The 13,693-nt window shown below is 43.2% G+C and overlaps 1 long non-coding RNA gene across 1 annotated transcript in view; it reads right to left on the reverse strand.

The window, feature by feature from the left end:
* Positions 1-4,783, reverse strand: part of LOC117282812 — an 8,988-nt gene extending 4,205 nt beyond the window's left edge. The window contains exons 1-3 of the long non-coding RNA XR_004513694.1: positions 4,731-4,783; positions 1,367-1,413; positions 1,043-1,105 (exon numbers count right to left, since the gene is read on the reverse strand). This is a non-coding gene — a long non-coding RNA (uncharacterized LOC117282812). The remainder of the gene's footprint in view (positions 1-1,042; positions 1,106-1,366; positions 1,414-4,730) is intronic.
* Positions 4,784-13,693: the final 8,910 nt, after the last annotated feature.

The following is a 13,693-nucleotide window of genomic DNA, read 5'->3' on the forward strand; positions in this document are numbered from 1 at the left end:
GGGGGGGGGGGGGGGGGGGGGGGGGGAGGCGGCATGAGGCTTCGGTGAGAACCAAAACGGAACGTTATGTTAAAAGCTCTGGAAACCACTGGTCTAGAGGTACTGCTCTAGACATTTATTCGGAGATACTGGGTTCGAATATCGGCCGAGACACCGGCTATCGTCTACTGAACCTCAATGGCGTAACCCAAATTTCTGTACTCTGCAGTCAATAAACCAAAATTATCATGTAATAACAGCGAACTAACTTCACACTCTAACCAGAATTTACTTCTTAACAATAAACTAAATTTTTATACCCTCACAATGACTCAGTTAGTGAATCAAATGTTACGTTCTGACTGTCAATCAATGTATCAATTTTCATACTCTGCAACCAGTGTTCAAATCCTAACAATTAATCGTGTAACCAGCTTTTATATTTCGACAAGCCATTAGCAAACCAAATGTTACCTCCTAACACTTAAATACTGAACCAAATGTTCATATCTTAGCCATGAGTCTATAATCGAAAATTTATGTAATCTAATAAAAGATCATAATTTACATTTCAGCAATTCATTAGCCAAAAGCTTTCGACCAATTTGCCAAAATAATCAATTAGGAAACCAAAATCTATAGCCTAATCGTCAGTGCTTGCCATTCATGTGTCATGTATAGTGCTTGGAACCCTAAGGACAACTATGACATGGCGTGCGAGTTTTCTTATAGTTCAATTTAATGGCTTCATGTCATTCACAAGTTAGTTTGATGTTACGTACATTATTAACTTTACAGAGAACATATTCCTGCCAGTTTTCGTATGTATTTAGTAATCAACAAGTGTGTAACACCTGTCAAAGTTTCGCACTTCTCTGGCCATTATCTCCGTAACCGTTCAACTTTGGACATAGGTGTTTTGGGTTATATCGGCACTCTTTTACATAAGGAACACCCTCCCGAAGTCTGGCACATTCCTCCTGGGACACTCTGTATATATTTAGGCCCATTGCCTAGAGACAGTGATGTTTAATAAGTAAAGAATTAGTGTCAAACAACTTACAATGTTATTCTCTAGGTAGCACGATAGGCTGGTCAGTACTGCAAAAACAATAACTCGCCAAAACTGGAACACAAACCAGTAAAAGAGATATATAAGAATTAATTCTCTTGGGAACTCATCTACTGATCAAGTGACTGGGTTTCTGGAAGTTACCTTTCTAAATATATGGCATTTTATTATTTTCAAATCCCTTCGAGGAATTTGAAATATTCTCTCAGAAAACATTTCAATACATCATTTAGACAAAATTGTTATTGCTTTGTAGTGAGCTACTTATAGACTAGCTAGAAGCTATGCATAAATTATTGCTTTTCTGAAACTTACGGTTCCTCTTACACCCTCCCTGAAGAAAAGAAGTGCTTGCTTTAACACTGAAAAATAATAAATAAAACAACATGAGAATGCTACACAGATGCACATTCATACTCCAAAAATCTCGCTTGTTACAGCAATGCCAATTTCTTCTATTTAGAAGGGGATGGCAACCCCGTAAAACCCACAGTGTTATTTCAGTGCCTGTTTATATGAGTGCAATCAAAAGTAACTACACGTACTGGCTCCTGAATAGACGTAAAATCGGATATTAATTCACAAAAGCTAGCAGAAATTCTCTGAAATATAGAGCAGGTGTGTGGCAGATGGTGAAATGAGAACTGGTAGGAGAAACTGGAGCACACAGAGGAACCCTGCCCAGTGCCAATTTTTCCGTCACATATATTAAGAGGCATTTTCTGGGATGTAACCCAGTGAAAGAAGATGGGTGAGCTACTAACCACCTGTGCTATAACACGGTCTACTCTAACCCATATTTAATATCAAGTTATGTACAAGGTCCGTATAAAAAGTATCGGGAAAAGTTCCGGGAAAATAGATTTATTTCAGATATTGCTACAATGCCTCAAAATTCTTCAAAATACATCCCTTGTGCATCGATACACTTTTGCCAACGGCGTTGCCACGACACGAAGGCTCCCTGGTAGGCGGATTCCAGAAGGTCCTTAAGGGTCCGCGTGCAAGCCGCGTGTGTTGGACTGGGGAAATCGGGTACGGAGACGTTGGGCATGATTCGCCAAGTGTTCAAGGATGAAAGCATGTCACAAACTGCAGTTTTTAAGTGGCACAAGCTCTTCAAAAGAGGCCGACAGAGTGTGGAGGATGAGCCCCGCGGTGGACGGCAGTCGACGTCAAGAACCGACGACAACGTGCAACGTGTGCGTGACGTACTCAATTCAGACCGTCGGTTAAGTGTGCGCATTATTGCAGATCGTGTTGGCATTGATAAGATGACGGTGCACACCATTATCACTGAAGATTTGGCGATGCGTAAGTTCTGCACGAAACTCGTCCCGAAGGTGACCGACTACCTGACAAAAAACGGCATCGCGACGGTACCCCAACCCCCCTACAGTCCCGACTTGGCACCAACAGACTTTTTCCTGTTCCCGAAAGTGAAATCCTCCCTCAAAGGGCACCATCATGGGACCCTGAGTGCCGTCAAAGAGGCTTGCACGCGGACCCTTAAGGACCTTCCGGAATCCGCCTACCAGGGAGCCTTCGTGTCGTGGCAACGCCGTTGGCAAAAGTGTATCGATGCACAAGGGATGTATTTTCAAGAATTTTGAGGCATTGTAGCAATATCTTAAATAAATATATTTTCCCGGAACTTTTCCCGATACTTTTTATACGGACCTTGTATACTAGCAACTGTGGATCCAATGTGATGACGCCTAGAATTACAGTATAATTAGTGTGCATTCATCTACTGATAGTCTCACGGATGAAAGGGGGTATCATATCGGTGGGTTATGAATCACACACAACATGTTACACTTTAAATGTAACTAGACTATTAGGACGTGATATTCGCCAGTTCAATGGAAAGTCACGCAGTTCACATGGTTCCGGAATCTGGAAGACCGCGGCGGAAGCCAGCTCATATAGACCTTTGGGCCCACACCCAGTAATTAGCAAAGTCTTCGAAGAAGCAGTACTCAAGCGATTACGCCAGGTAGTAGAAGAACTCCGACTCCTCCCGGACAGAAACACTACCACAGAACAAGTACTCCGAATTGCACAGACAATAAGAGGAACTGTACTGCTGTGCGGCGCTCCCAGACATCACACAAGCGCATGATAAAGTATGGCACCCAGGCCTCTTGTTCAGAATCAGAGAAACCTTCCCTATGAAGACTACTGAATACTGGAATTACATCTAAACGGGCCCATACACGTACGAGTCTGGCTCGCGAGCCCGACTCGGCTCGAGTTCCAATGAGCCAAACTCGTCCGTATGTGTGTCGCAAAGTTGGGAGTCAGCTCATGCGTTTATGGTGAAATTACTCCGAGTCAAGCTCGCCGAGCCAGACTCGTACGTGTATGGGCCCCTTAACGGATAGACTCTCTCAAGTAAAATTCAAAGACGAAACCACAAACTTAAGGAAAACAGAAGCAGACGTACCGCAAGGAAGTGTCGCAGGATCTGTCCTATACCTTATCTATGCAAGCGACCTGCCGACGTCAGACAACTCAACAACTGCTACCTTCGTAGATGTTACAGCAATCTTAGACACAAATGAAGGTCCAGCAATAGCCTCAGTGAAAGAATAAACTTGATTAGGCAAAGAAATGGAGAATTAAAATGAATCGAAGCAAATCTACGCAAATTACATTCACACTACGCAATCAAACCTGTCCGACAGTGCAAATGGACCATGTTGAACCACCCCAGAAAGAAGTGAAATATCTGGGCATGCATCTCGAAAGAAGACCGAGATGGGCAAAGCACATCAAAACCAAAAGGAAACAGCTCAACCATCGAAATCCTCCAGCGCTTTCAGTCCAAGGCCCTCCGACCCATCGGAACGCACCTTGGTATGTAAACATACACAGGATCCATGAAGATCTCCAAATAAAAACAGTGCTCAGTGAAATAGAAAAAGTGGAATACCAAATTCTTAAGAACATTAGAAAAGCACACAAATGCACTAGCAGTGAACATGTTAGACAACAGCGAAACTACACACAGACTGAAAAGATACACCGTCCTAAGTCTACAAGATAGACCTGAGTAGAACCCCAATACAAGCATTCAAATGCTATCTAATTGAAAACAAAAACGGCACTGGGCATAACTCATTCACGAGCCAGTATTTACTGAACATATATATTTACAGCACTCTGCAGATTATGTATGATAAATGTCTGAAAAAAGATGGGATCTTTGCTCGGGACTAGAGGACTTCACAGCTGCTATATGTACGTTATTATATCATGTACTGTACATGTAAACCTGCAAACATTCAGAATATATTGACAATAGACGGACAATGACTTCGACAAATGTGAGATCTGTCCTCTCGTCAGAGAGGCCGACCCATATCGAAGAAACCGTAACTGTCTGTCAGTAACCAAGGCCAGGTCATGGACCCCAGAGGGGATCAGAAACCAAGACGGACGGACTGACCGATCGTCGGTCGCGATGTGACTTGACTCTGATGTTAGCTAGCAACGACCAGTGAAGACTTAACAAACTGTGAAGTTATTGTGCGTGCCGTAATTATTTGTAGTGTGTGTAAATTAACGAGAATATTATAATCATTTGTAGTTATGATTCATAACTGTTCAGCAAATCAAGTAATCAATTCAAACCCAGTGTCTACTCACTAACACGTGACAATATGTTACTTACCAGCCACCCATAAGGTAACCCTCACCAAAGAGCTGAAGCCTGCGAGAAAAAACTCGGCTACCTGAAACAATGCATGGAAAAATTAGATTTATCTTTTATTACCAGGCAACAAATCGAGATTCTTCCGTCATTTTGCCTGTAAGTATGTGGAATCGTGAGAAATTATTTTCCATTTTCAGCTCAGGTGTTACCAACAAATAAAAATTATACATTCACCAAGAGTTTAAGAGCAGGTTAAATTCGGAGAATATTTCTAGATGTCGGCACTATTCTGTTTGGTCATGGCGGCAGCACAACTGCAAGCAGGGGACAGCTGTTTCTGTTTTGGAACTTGTATCGGGCACCAGTCGTTGTTGGGGGCGGGGGAGCTTACTGCAATCATGGATAAGGTGGCTGACGATGTTGCAGTGGGTCGGTGTATAGCCGTACTCAAGGGTATATTCGACAAAGCAGCTGTGCCGCACCTTCAAGAGACTATAGTGATTCCCTCTAGAACCAGTTCGTGAGCCTGTGTTTCCCTCCCCTTTGTGGTGTGAGATCCGCAGAGGGTTACGATACGTTTTCTTGTTGCTGTATCCACCGCAACTGTACAAAGTGTGAAGTGTAGACATTGCTTTGCAGGTGAACATACCATCAGCAATTATCCTACCACAGCCCCATGGTCCACTGGTGATTTCGTGGGAAGTCCCCAAGGTTCACCGGAGGTACCAATTTTTATCAAGGAAAAGGTATTCGAGCCTTGCAAAGTGGTTCAGTTCAGATTAAAGTGTGGAGCGTTAACCAGAAGGCAACAACATGACCACGGAAGTTGAAGAATCTCCATTGTTAAGATTTGTTGCCAGGAAACGTCTAGTGACTAACTATAATATACAGGGTGTTTCAAAAAGTGCTTTACAAATTTGAAAGCTTATATAAATTTATACAGAGGACATACACAACGTTTTGAACTGTCATAATGTAGCAAAACACCGAGTTTTACCTTGGATAGTTATGGTTCACTGTGACTTCCATTGCTAATGCGGCAGACGTCCCACCTGTAGTCAGTCTCTTGCCACACGCTACGTAGCATCTCTGGTCTCTCTTCTGCAACTGAGGCAGTAATTCGAGTTCGGAGCTCAACGACATTTGCAGGCAAAGGCGGTACGAACACTCGATCTTTAACGAATCCCCATAAGAAAAAAAATCCAGGGGAGTAAGATCCGGGGAACGAGGTGGCCATGCTTTCGGCGCCGCTATACCAATCCACCGACCTGGGAAACGGGAGTTGAGGTACTCCCGCACTTCTCCAAGGTAATGAGGGGGTGCGCCGTCTTGCTGGAAGTGAATGCGTCCTACTTGGTCATCTTCGTCTAACTTTGGAGTGAGGAACTCTGGGAGCATGTCCAGATATACCGGTAATGGTCGTCTCCATGTAGAAAAGGGGCCGTACACTCTTTCTTTGCTGAGGGCGCAAAACACTTTCACCTTTGGGCTATCACGAACATGTTCCAGGGATACGCGTGGATTTCCGCTGCCCCAGATCCTGCAGTTGTGGGTATTGACCTTACCACTGACATGAAACCTGCTCTCACCACTGAAAATTACGGAGTCCAGAAGCTTCTCATCGTCTTGTATCCGATGAAACATTTGCATAGAGAATTCATTACGAACCACCTTATCTGAATCCGTAAAGTGTTGAACGATGGATAGCTTGTACGCTTTCAAGTGTAAACGTTTTCGTAACACTCGCCACACAGTAACATTTGGAATATCAGTTTCCCGAGACGCACGTCGCGTTGACTTTCGTGGACTTCGAACGAAGCTCTCCTTAATCTGTTCCACTGTAGCGTCAGAAACACGTGGCCGAACGGGTGGCTCGGCATGGCGCACAGAACATCCGGTCTGAACAAAATTCTTGTGCCAGGAGTAAATTGTAGTCCTACTGGGAGGTTCCTTGCGATGCTGATTTCGAAATTTCCTTTGAACTTGTGTAACAGACTTCGTTTCTTCGAACCAAAACACACAACGAGCACGTTCTGCACATGTGAAAGTAGCTATCTTGATTTCAACTGCGGGAGCGCTCACGTTGGCGATATTGGGTACTACAGTACCACGTGCATCAAGCAAGGTGACAGTTCAAAACGTTGTGTATGTCCTCTGTATAAATTTATATAAGCTTTCAAAAATTTAAAGTTATTTTTTAAACATTCTGTATATTCCAGCGCCGCTTAATTTTGCGAGACTTGAGCGTGTACCATGCACCACGGGCGACCCTACTTGTTTATTCTAAAGTGTCCGCCTTTTTCAGTATTGAATAGTCTAAACTCCATAATTCTTTCTGAATACAAAATAAGAAGCTCGCCCTTTTCGGGGAGAAACGTGCGTATGGGCGCCTCCTGCAGGTGATGTCCCCTCGAGGTTAAAATCCTCTTAACTGGAAATCTCACTTAGAATTCCTATGACCATCCAGTACTCCTTACGGCTGAGCACACATTTTCATATTTGCTTGAATGTGGGCAGTTCCCACAGGTCATTGAAAGTCGATGTGCCGGGATCGGTTTTTATGGCCCAGCCCTTACATGCTCCTTACGGCTGAATGCTCATTAATTAAGAGAAGTTTTGCTTAGGATGAGAAAATATGACATAGAACTGAAGCTTTATAAGTGTGAAGTAGCATTTTTATAACATGTCGTAACTAAAGACGGTGTTAAACCTGATGAAAAAAAGTAGGAACTGTCAGGAATTTCCTACTTCCCACATCCACATGGACGCTAAAAAGCTTCTTATGTTTGGCAGGCTACTGCAGACAGTTTTTGCCCAATTTTAGCAAATAGCTAAACCGCTGACACAATTGTTGGAAAAGAACACGCCTTATGTGTGGGGTGATAAAACGGATATGGCTTTCAGTACCTTAAAGGAATGCCTAACAACTGAGCCGTTGCCTCAGGACTCTGATTTCACGCGACCTTTCTTGCTAACTACAGATGCGAATAATGAAGACATTGGAGCAGTTCTAAGTCTAGGATCCACAGACAGGACGTTCCGTAGCTTATGCTAGTAGAACTTTGAATAGTGCAGTAAAAAAGTAAAGCTATCCCTGTAACAGGCCGTGAAGGCCCATAGGGTTGAGACGTTGAGGGTCCCACATTATCTAGACAATCGGCTCAAAGTTGACGGTAAGGCTGTTAGCCTTACGCGCCGGCCGCGCTTTACTCCCCAGGAAAATTATTTAATTCCTGGTACTCATTTCTGTTAGAAGCTGTCAACCTCAGGGCCATAATGTGGCCGAAAGGATTAGGTCAGTTGAAAAAAAATCGAGTGACCTAATCGGGACTTGAAACCGCAACCTTCCAGCTTGTAGCATAGCCCCTCAACCAACTATGCTAACGCAAAAGTGCAGAAAGGAATTACCCAGCAGTAGAAAAGGAATTGTTAGCTATTGTTTGGGACTGCAAACACTTTAGACAAAATCTGTATGGCAGGAATTTTACCATACTCACAAATCACCATTCCGTGACATGAATATTCAGTTTGAAGGACCCGAGTTCGAGACTCTTAAGATGGAGCTTAAAGCTCGAAGAACGCTATTATGAAGTGATTTATAAGAAAAGTTCAGATAACAAAAATGCAGACTCACTCAACAGAATCCATGTTACTACACCAGTTTCGGAAAACGAAGGTAACAAAGCAAGAGCTAGCCAGGAAGATAAGGCGAGGATTCTCAGAGAAATGCATGAAAACCCGACAGGCGATCTTTTAGGAATGAACAAGACCTATGAAAGGATAAAGCTCTTTGTATCTTGGTCAGGTATGAAACGAGATATAGAGGATTACGTTAAATTGTGTGAAATTTGTCAGAAAAAATGATTCGGGAAACTTGGTTCCCAGGATTAACCTGGTTAAACAGTATTAAATTAGGATTTTTTATTTGAATAAATGTTCTTTGTACATTAAATTTGAAAATTTATTGAGACATTATATTGAAGAATAATTTATTGAAATTACCCAAAGCGTTCAGTTTGTAGTTACTTGAGTGAGTTGAGGAGCTCGGTGACTGGTTGTGCTCAAGGTAGGTCTATGATAGCTAAAGTAGGAAACGTAGTTCATGCAGGATCAATTGTCCACATTTCGTCCAAGAGAAACCGAAAAATAGCAAAGTCGACGCAAACGTCAATTACCATTACGGCTGGGTAAATATCGTTCCCACAGTGAAGTCACCCATTGCTAAATAACGGTTGGCTAAACGCTCCCTAACTCCAACGCTAGCCCCGAACACGCATTTCTGTGATAACAACTCAGTAAGCTGATACGGTTAGCACGGTAATTACAATGGTTCACGGCGCGAGGCAACCTCGAAAGAGGAGAATGGAACCACGGGAGTGCCTACTATCACGGCTGCCTAACAATATATTGTTCCCACAGTGAAGTCACCCATCGCACGTCACTCCACAGGTTTCAGGCCGCATGAGCTGATGTTCAGCAGGAAGCCGAATATACCTGGCGCATTGGGAATCGCAGTCAATCTCAGTCCAGTTACGAATTAGCTAAGAGCAAACTGATAGCTAAGATGGAACGAAGTAAGGAACAGCAAGACAAAATTGTAAACATTCCGTTGTTTTCAGTTTTGGATAAAAAAGTCTTACTCCATGAGGAAAGGGTTAGGAGAGGTAAGTCACTGAAACTCTCACCCCCTTGGTTAGGAGCTCACGAAGTAACAGCCGTCGACGGCGTAAATATTACTCTCAATGTTCGTGGCAACAGCCTGAAACTGTTCTTTGGCTGATTGCAGGGCCATGCCTGCAGGACTGTGGACCCTCTGGAGCATAAACAAACAGCTTCTCTCGACGTCACCATAGAAAAGTACACTGAATCCCCGGGCTTATATTACGACGCAGGTACCGCACAGCTGTACAAACCGGAATGGAAAGTTTCACGTATGTAAATTTGGAAGAGGCCAATCAAAATTTGGAAATGGTAAAGAAATATGCTAGATTATCGATAAATTTTTGCAATGAGCACGATCACGTGTTCTGGACCAATTTCTCTGTCTATCAAAAACCATGAGGTATTTGGATAGACAGATTGAGGAAGTAGAAAACATGAAACTACTTGTAAAACAGTTAACCAGAATCGACGAAGAGGCGATTCAATTGCGTTTTAACTCTATTGGTGGAATGAGCAAACTCTTGTTCCTTACTATGGACAGTGAAGATGCATCATATCACACAGACAAAATTTCGGACTTAGAGAGGGAACAGGCTAATTTTTTTAAACTTTCCAAGGAACAGATAATAGTGGTAACATCGACGTTAAGATCTATGAATACGACATGACTGGGCGTATATGCAAACGAGAGGACACTATCAAAAGGGCTGGAGAACATGGCCAGACACGTTACTGAACGCGATGGTGAGATAAAGGGAATGTTTAATTCTACCTCCATGCTGCTTGCTGTAAATGAGCATTCGGCACAACTACACAGAGCTTTGGGCGAATGTAGACGGGATTACGAAATTTTAATTGAAGCCATTATAAAGGCTAAGAAGGGCATTCTCCAGCCACATGTCAATACATAGCGCCGTTCATGAATCAGATGACATAAATCAAGCTCACATCTCGAGTGACGTGACATTGCCAATTCAGTTGAGTGCAGCCTACCATAACTTAGTTTGAGAATTAGTGAAGTTGATGTATTTTTGAAGGGCAATTATTTTGTTTATGTGATTTGATAAGATAGGGAATACTGTGTTTAAATTTACATTTACATGGCCACAACGTGTCTATTTGTTACTGAATATAGCTAAGCAGTTTTATGCTAGGTTAAGGGTAGACGAATTTAAGGAACGTAAACTGTTAACAGCTATCGGCTGTGCAAACAAAATTACCCTGTGCAAGTAAAGCATTTAGATGAAGAGCGTAAAGCCTAACTGCTTCAGCCCATTGGAAGCATACCTAGCAGTTGCTCTCAGAGAATAGTACCACTAAACCAAACACTACGGACCCAGTTAATTGCTGTGTTGCTCCACGAGTGGATACACTCACTGTGCTGTGTTCGGGACAGGAACCTACGGATGTTGAAGTACAAGGCACAGGAAAGCTCAAGTTGCACAGCATGTAAAAGGGCTGAGGGAGCAAGGTTCCCATTGAGGCCCAGGTAACCATAACCTCCAACAATACAGGCAAGGACATTATGTCGCCCCTATCCCTTCAGTGTAACTGTTGCTTGCCTGAAGAAAGAAATTATAAAGCCAACAAAAACCATGTGGATTTACTGATAAATGGTGTGGTGTGACCACGTGACACCCCTTAACCGCAAGTGTTGGCACTAACTTCCCCGACAAGAGGCGGTCGCTCTATCTGTACAGTTCGATTGCGGACTTCAGGCCACGCAGTTATTTCGCATACGTGGAAAATACCACCCAGTTGGAGGCGAACAGTTGTTATCACCGCTTTAAGTATTAGTTATCTTCATTTCAGGCCAACAATTTATAACATTTGCCCACGTCTACATTATTTGCTGTTAAGCACTTGAATGTGAAACGCGATATAGGTAAGAAAAGGTAAAGCTATCCTGTAACAGGCTGCGGAGGCCCATAGGGGTGTGAGACGTTGAGGCTCCCACATTTTCTTGTCGGCTCACACATGGCGCCCAGGAACACTCCTGGTACTCATTTCTGTTAGCGGTTGAGTCAATGCTAGGCCGCCACAGTGAAGCTGGAAGGTTTTAAGTCAACTGATAAATCCAATGATCTCATCGGGAATTGAACCCCCAACGTTCCGGCTTGTAGCATACGGAACACTGTAAATTTCAGATGTACAAAATAGGTAAAAAGTTAAGAGACTTTGTGTGGAACCGGCAGCAAAGAACATACACATAAAATGCTAATTGAAGTTTCACTAGTTTCACTTCAATCTATCTGCAACTATCTGGCACTCCCAGAGCCATTCTGCATTAACACGTGTTGTCTAAATTATTATTCAGACCTGAATGCCCCGACTTCGGCCTAGGAATTGCCGAGGTGTACTGTACATCAACAAACTACCCTGACAGTATTATAATGCAGTAACCATGCATAGTTAGCTAAAGGTCACCTTGTATGCGGTAGCGTAGTTGGTTGAGGCACTATGCTACAAGCCGGAAGGTCGTGGGATCGAATCCCAACGAGTTCAGTGTTCTTTTTTTCAATTTGCCTAATCTTTCCAGCCGCACTATGGCCCTGTGGTCTACCCAAGCCTGTAACAGAAATGAGAACCAGGACTATTCCTGGGGGTAAAGAGCGGCCGGCGCGCAATGCTGACAACCTTACCGCCATCTATGAGCCGATTGTCTAGAAAATGTGGGAGCCTCCACATCTCACAACCGTATAGGCTTCCACTGTCTGTTACAGGGATTTTACCATCCTAGGATGCAGTAGGATAGTGCAGAAAAAAATGGAACATGAACTGAAGTAATGTACACCTTAAGATGAGAATGTAATATACGTACTGCAGTATAGTAGCTACTTAAATTTTCTACAGATGGTTCAACCAACCCCTTGTCAATTACAGTGACTGAAACTGAAGCATCACTTTCAAGTCTGAAGGCATGTAATACCTTTACCATCCTAGTGTTCAGTAGGATAATGCAGAAGAAACTGAAATGAACTGAGATAATATATGGGCCATTCCAAATTACTGTCACGGAGGGTTTCCTTGGCATATACTTTTCAAACCTTACGTGCCACGAAATGCGTGTATGTTGCAAGTTCTATGCTGCAGCATTTATTCTACAAGCAAAACCTCTTTAGTTAGACTTTCATATTCTATTTCATTATTTAGTGTTTGATCATTACAGGCCAAGGAAACCCCGACAATAATTGAGAATCACAGAGATGGGAAATACATAATACAATATATTGTGACGTGGTTGGCGAAAGAAGAAGCAGGGGTGGCGTGAACTCTGTGTTCTCGCGTGGGACATCACATACCCTCACTCCTTTAATCATTACGCAAAACTTGGTAAACACACTCTCCCAGCGGTAACGTAACAGCATAGGAGCCGCTGCTACGGTAACAGGGCTGTAAACACTGCGCCCCCACCCCGTGGTACCTAACAGCACTTCCCACTGTGACGTAATTGATGTCACCGCTTTTAACACGGGGCAACAGGGAACGGTATAAAAGACCAGCTGAAGACAACTCTTAATTTGTGGGGAGACCACTGCATTGTCCACTTGTCTTTCGTGCTCCCATTCACGTACATGGTGCAGTGCTTAATTAGTTAAGCACAGGGACAACTTTACAACTTTATTGCCATATTCTGTGGTCTTTTGGTCAGAGTTCCTGGCTACAGAACCTGAGGTCCCGGGTTCGATTATCGGCGCTACAAGATTTTCTGATAATTAGTGGATCTGGATCGGGGTCCACTCTGACTCGTGTGGATAATTGACGAGCTATTTCAAGGAAATAGAAAACAGATTAACGGCCGTGGGAACTGCTCTGACCACGTGACACACTCTATCAGCAAAAGGTGGCACTAAGTTAGCCGACAAGCGGCGGTCGCTCTGGCTGTATATTTCACTTGCGGACTACAGACAACGGAGTTGTATTCATTTTTTGTTTTTATGACTTGTATGAGGTTTGTAAAAGTGCATTACGAGTATGTTTTAATTTCAGTCACTGTAATTGACTAGGAGGTTTAAACATGGAGGACTGTGTAAGTGAGCAGCCCAAGAAGTTACAGGGAAATATCTTTGCTGGTCTCCAAGTACAATTAATTGGAAAGATCAAGTCAAGGATTATGAGATGGGCAGGGTATGTAGTACGCACGGGAAGAAGCCGAAAGTATAGGATTATGGTGGGAAAGCCAGAAAGAAAGACGCCACTAGGAAGACCTAGCCATGGGTGGAAGGATAAGATTAAAATAGGTCTTAGGGAGATAGGATGAGATGGTATAGAATGTATTGATCTGACTCATGATAATACCAGTGGATTATCATAAGCTG

Source organism: Cryptotermes secundus, unplaced genomic scaffold (assembly GCF_002891405.2).
Source record: "Cryptotermes secundus unplaced genomic scaffold, Csec_1.0 scaffold3093, whole genome shotgun sequence".
In the NCBI taxonomy this organism is placed as follows: domain Eukaryota; kingdom Metazoa; phylum Arthropoda; class Insecta; order Blattodea; family Kalotermitidae; genus Cryptotermes; species Cryptotermes secundus.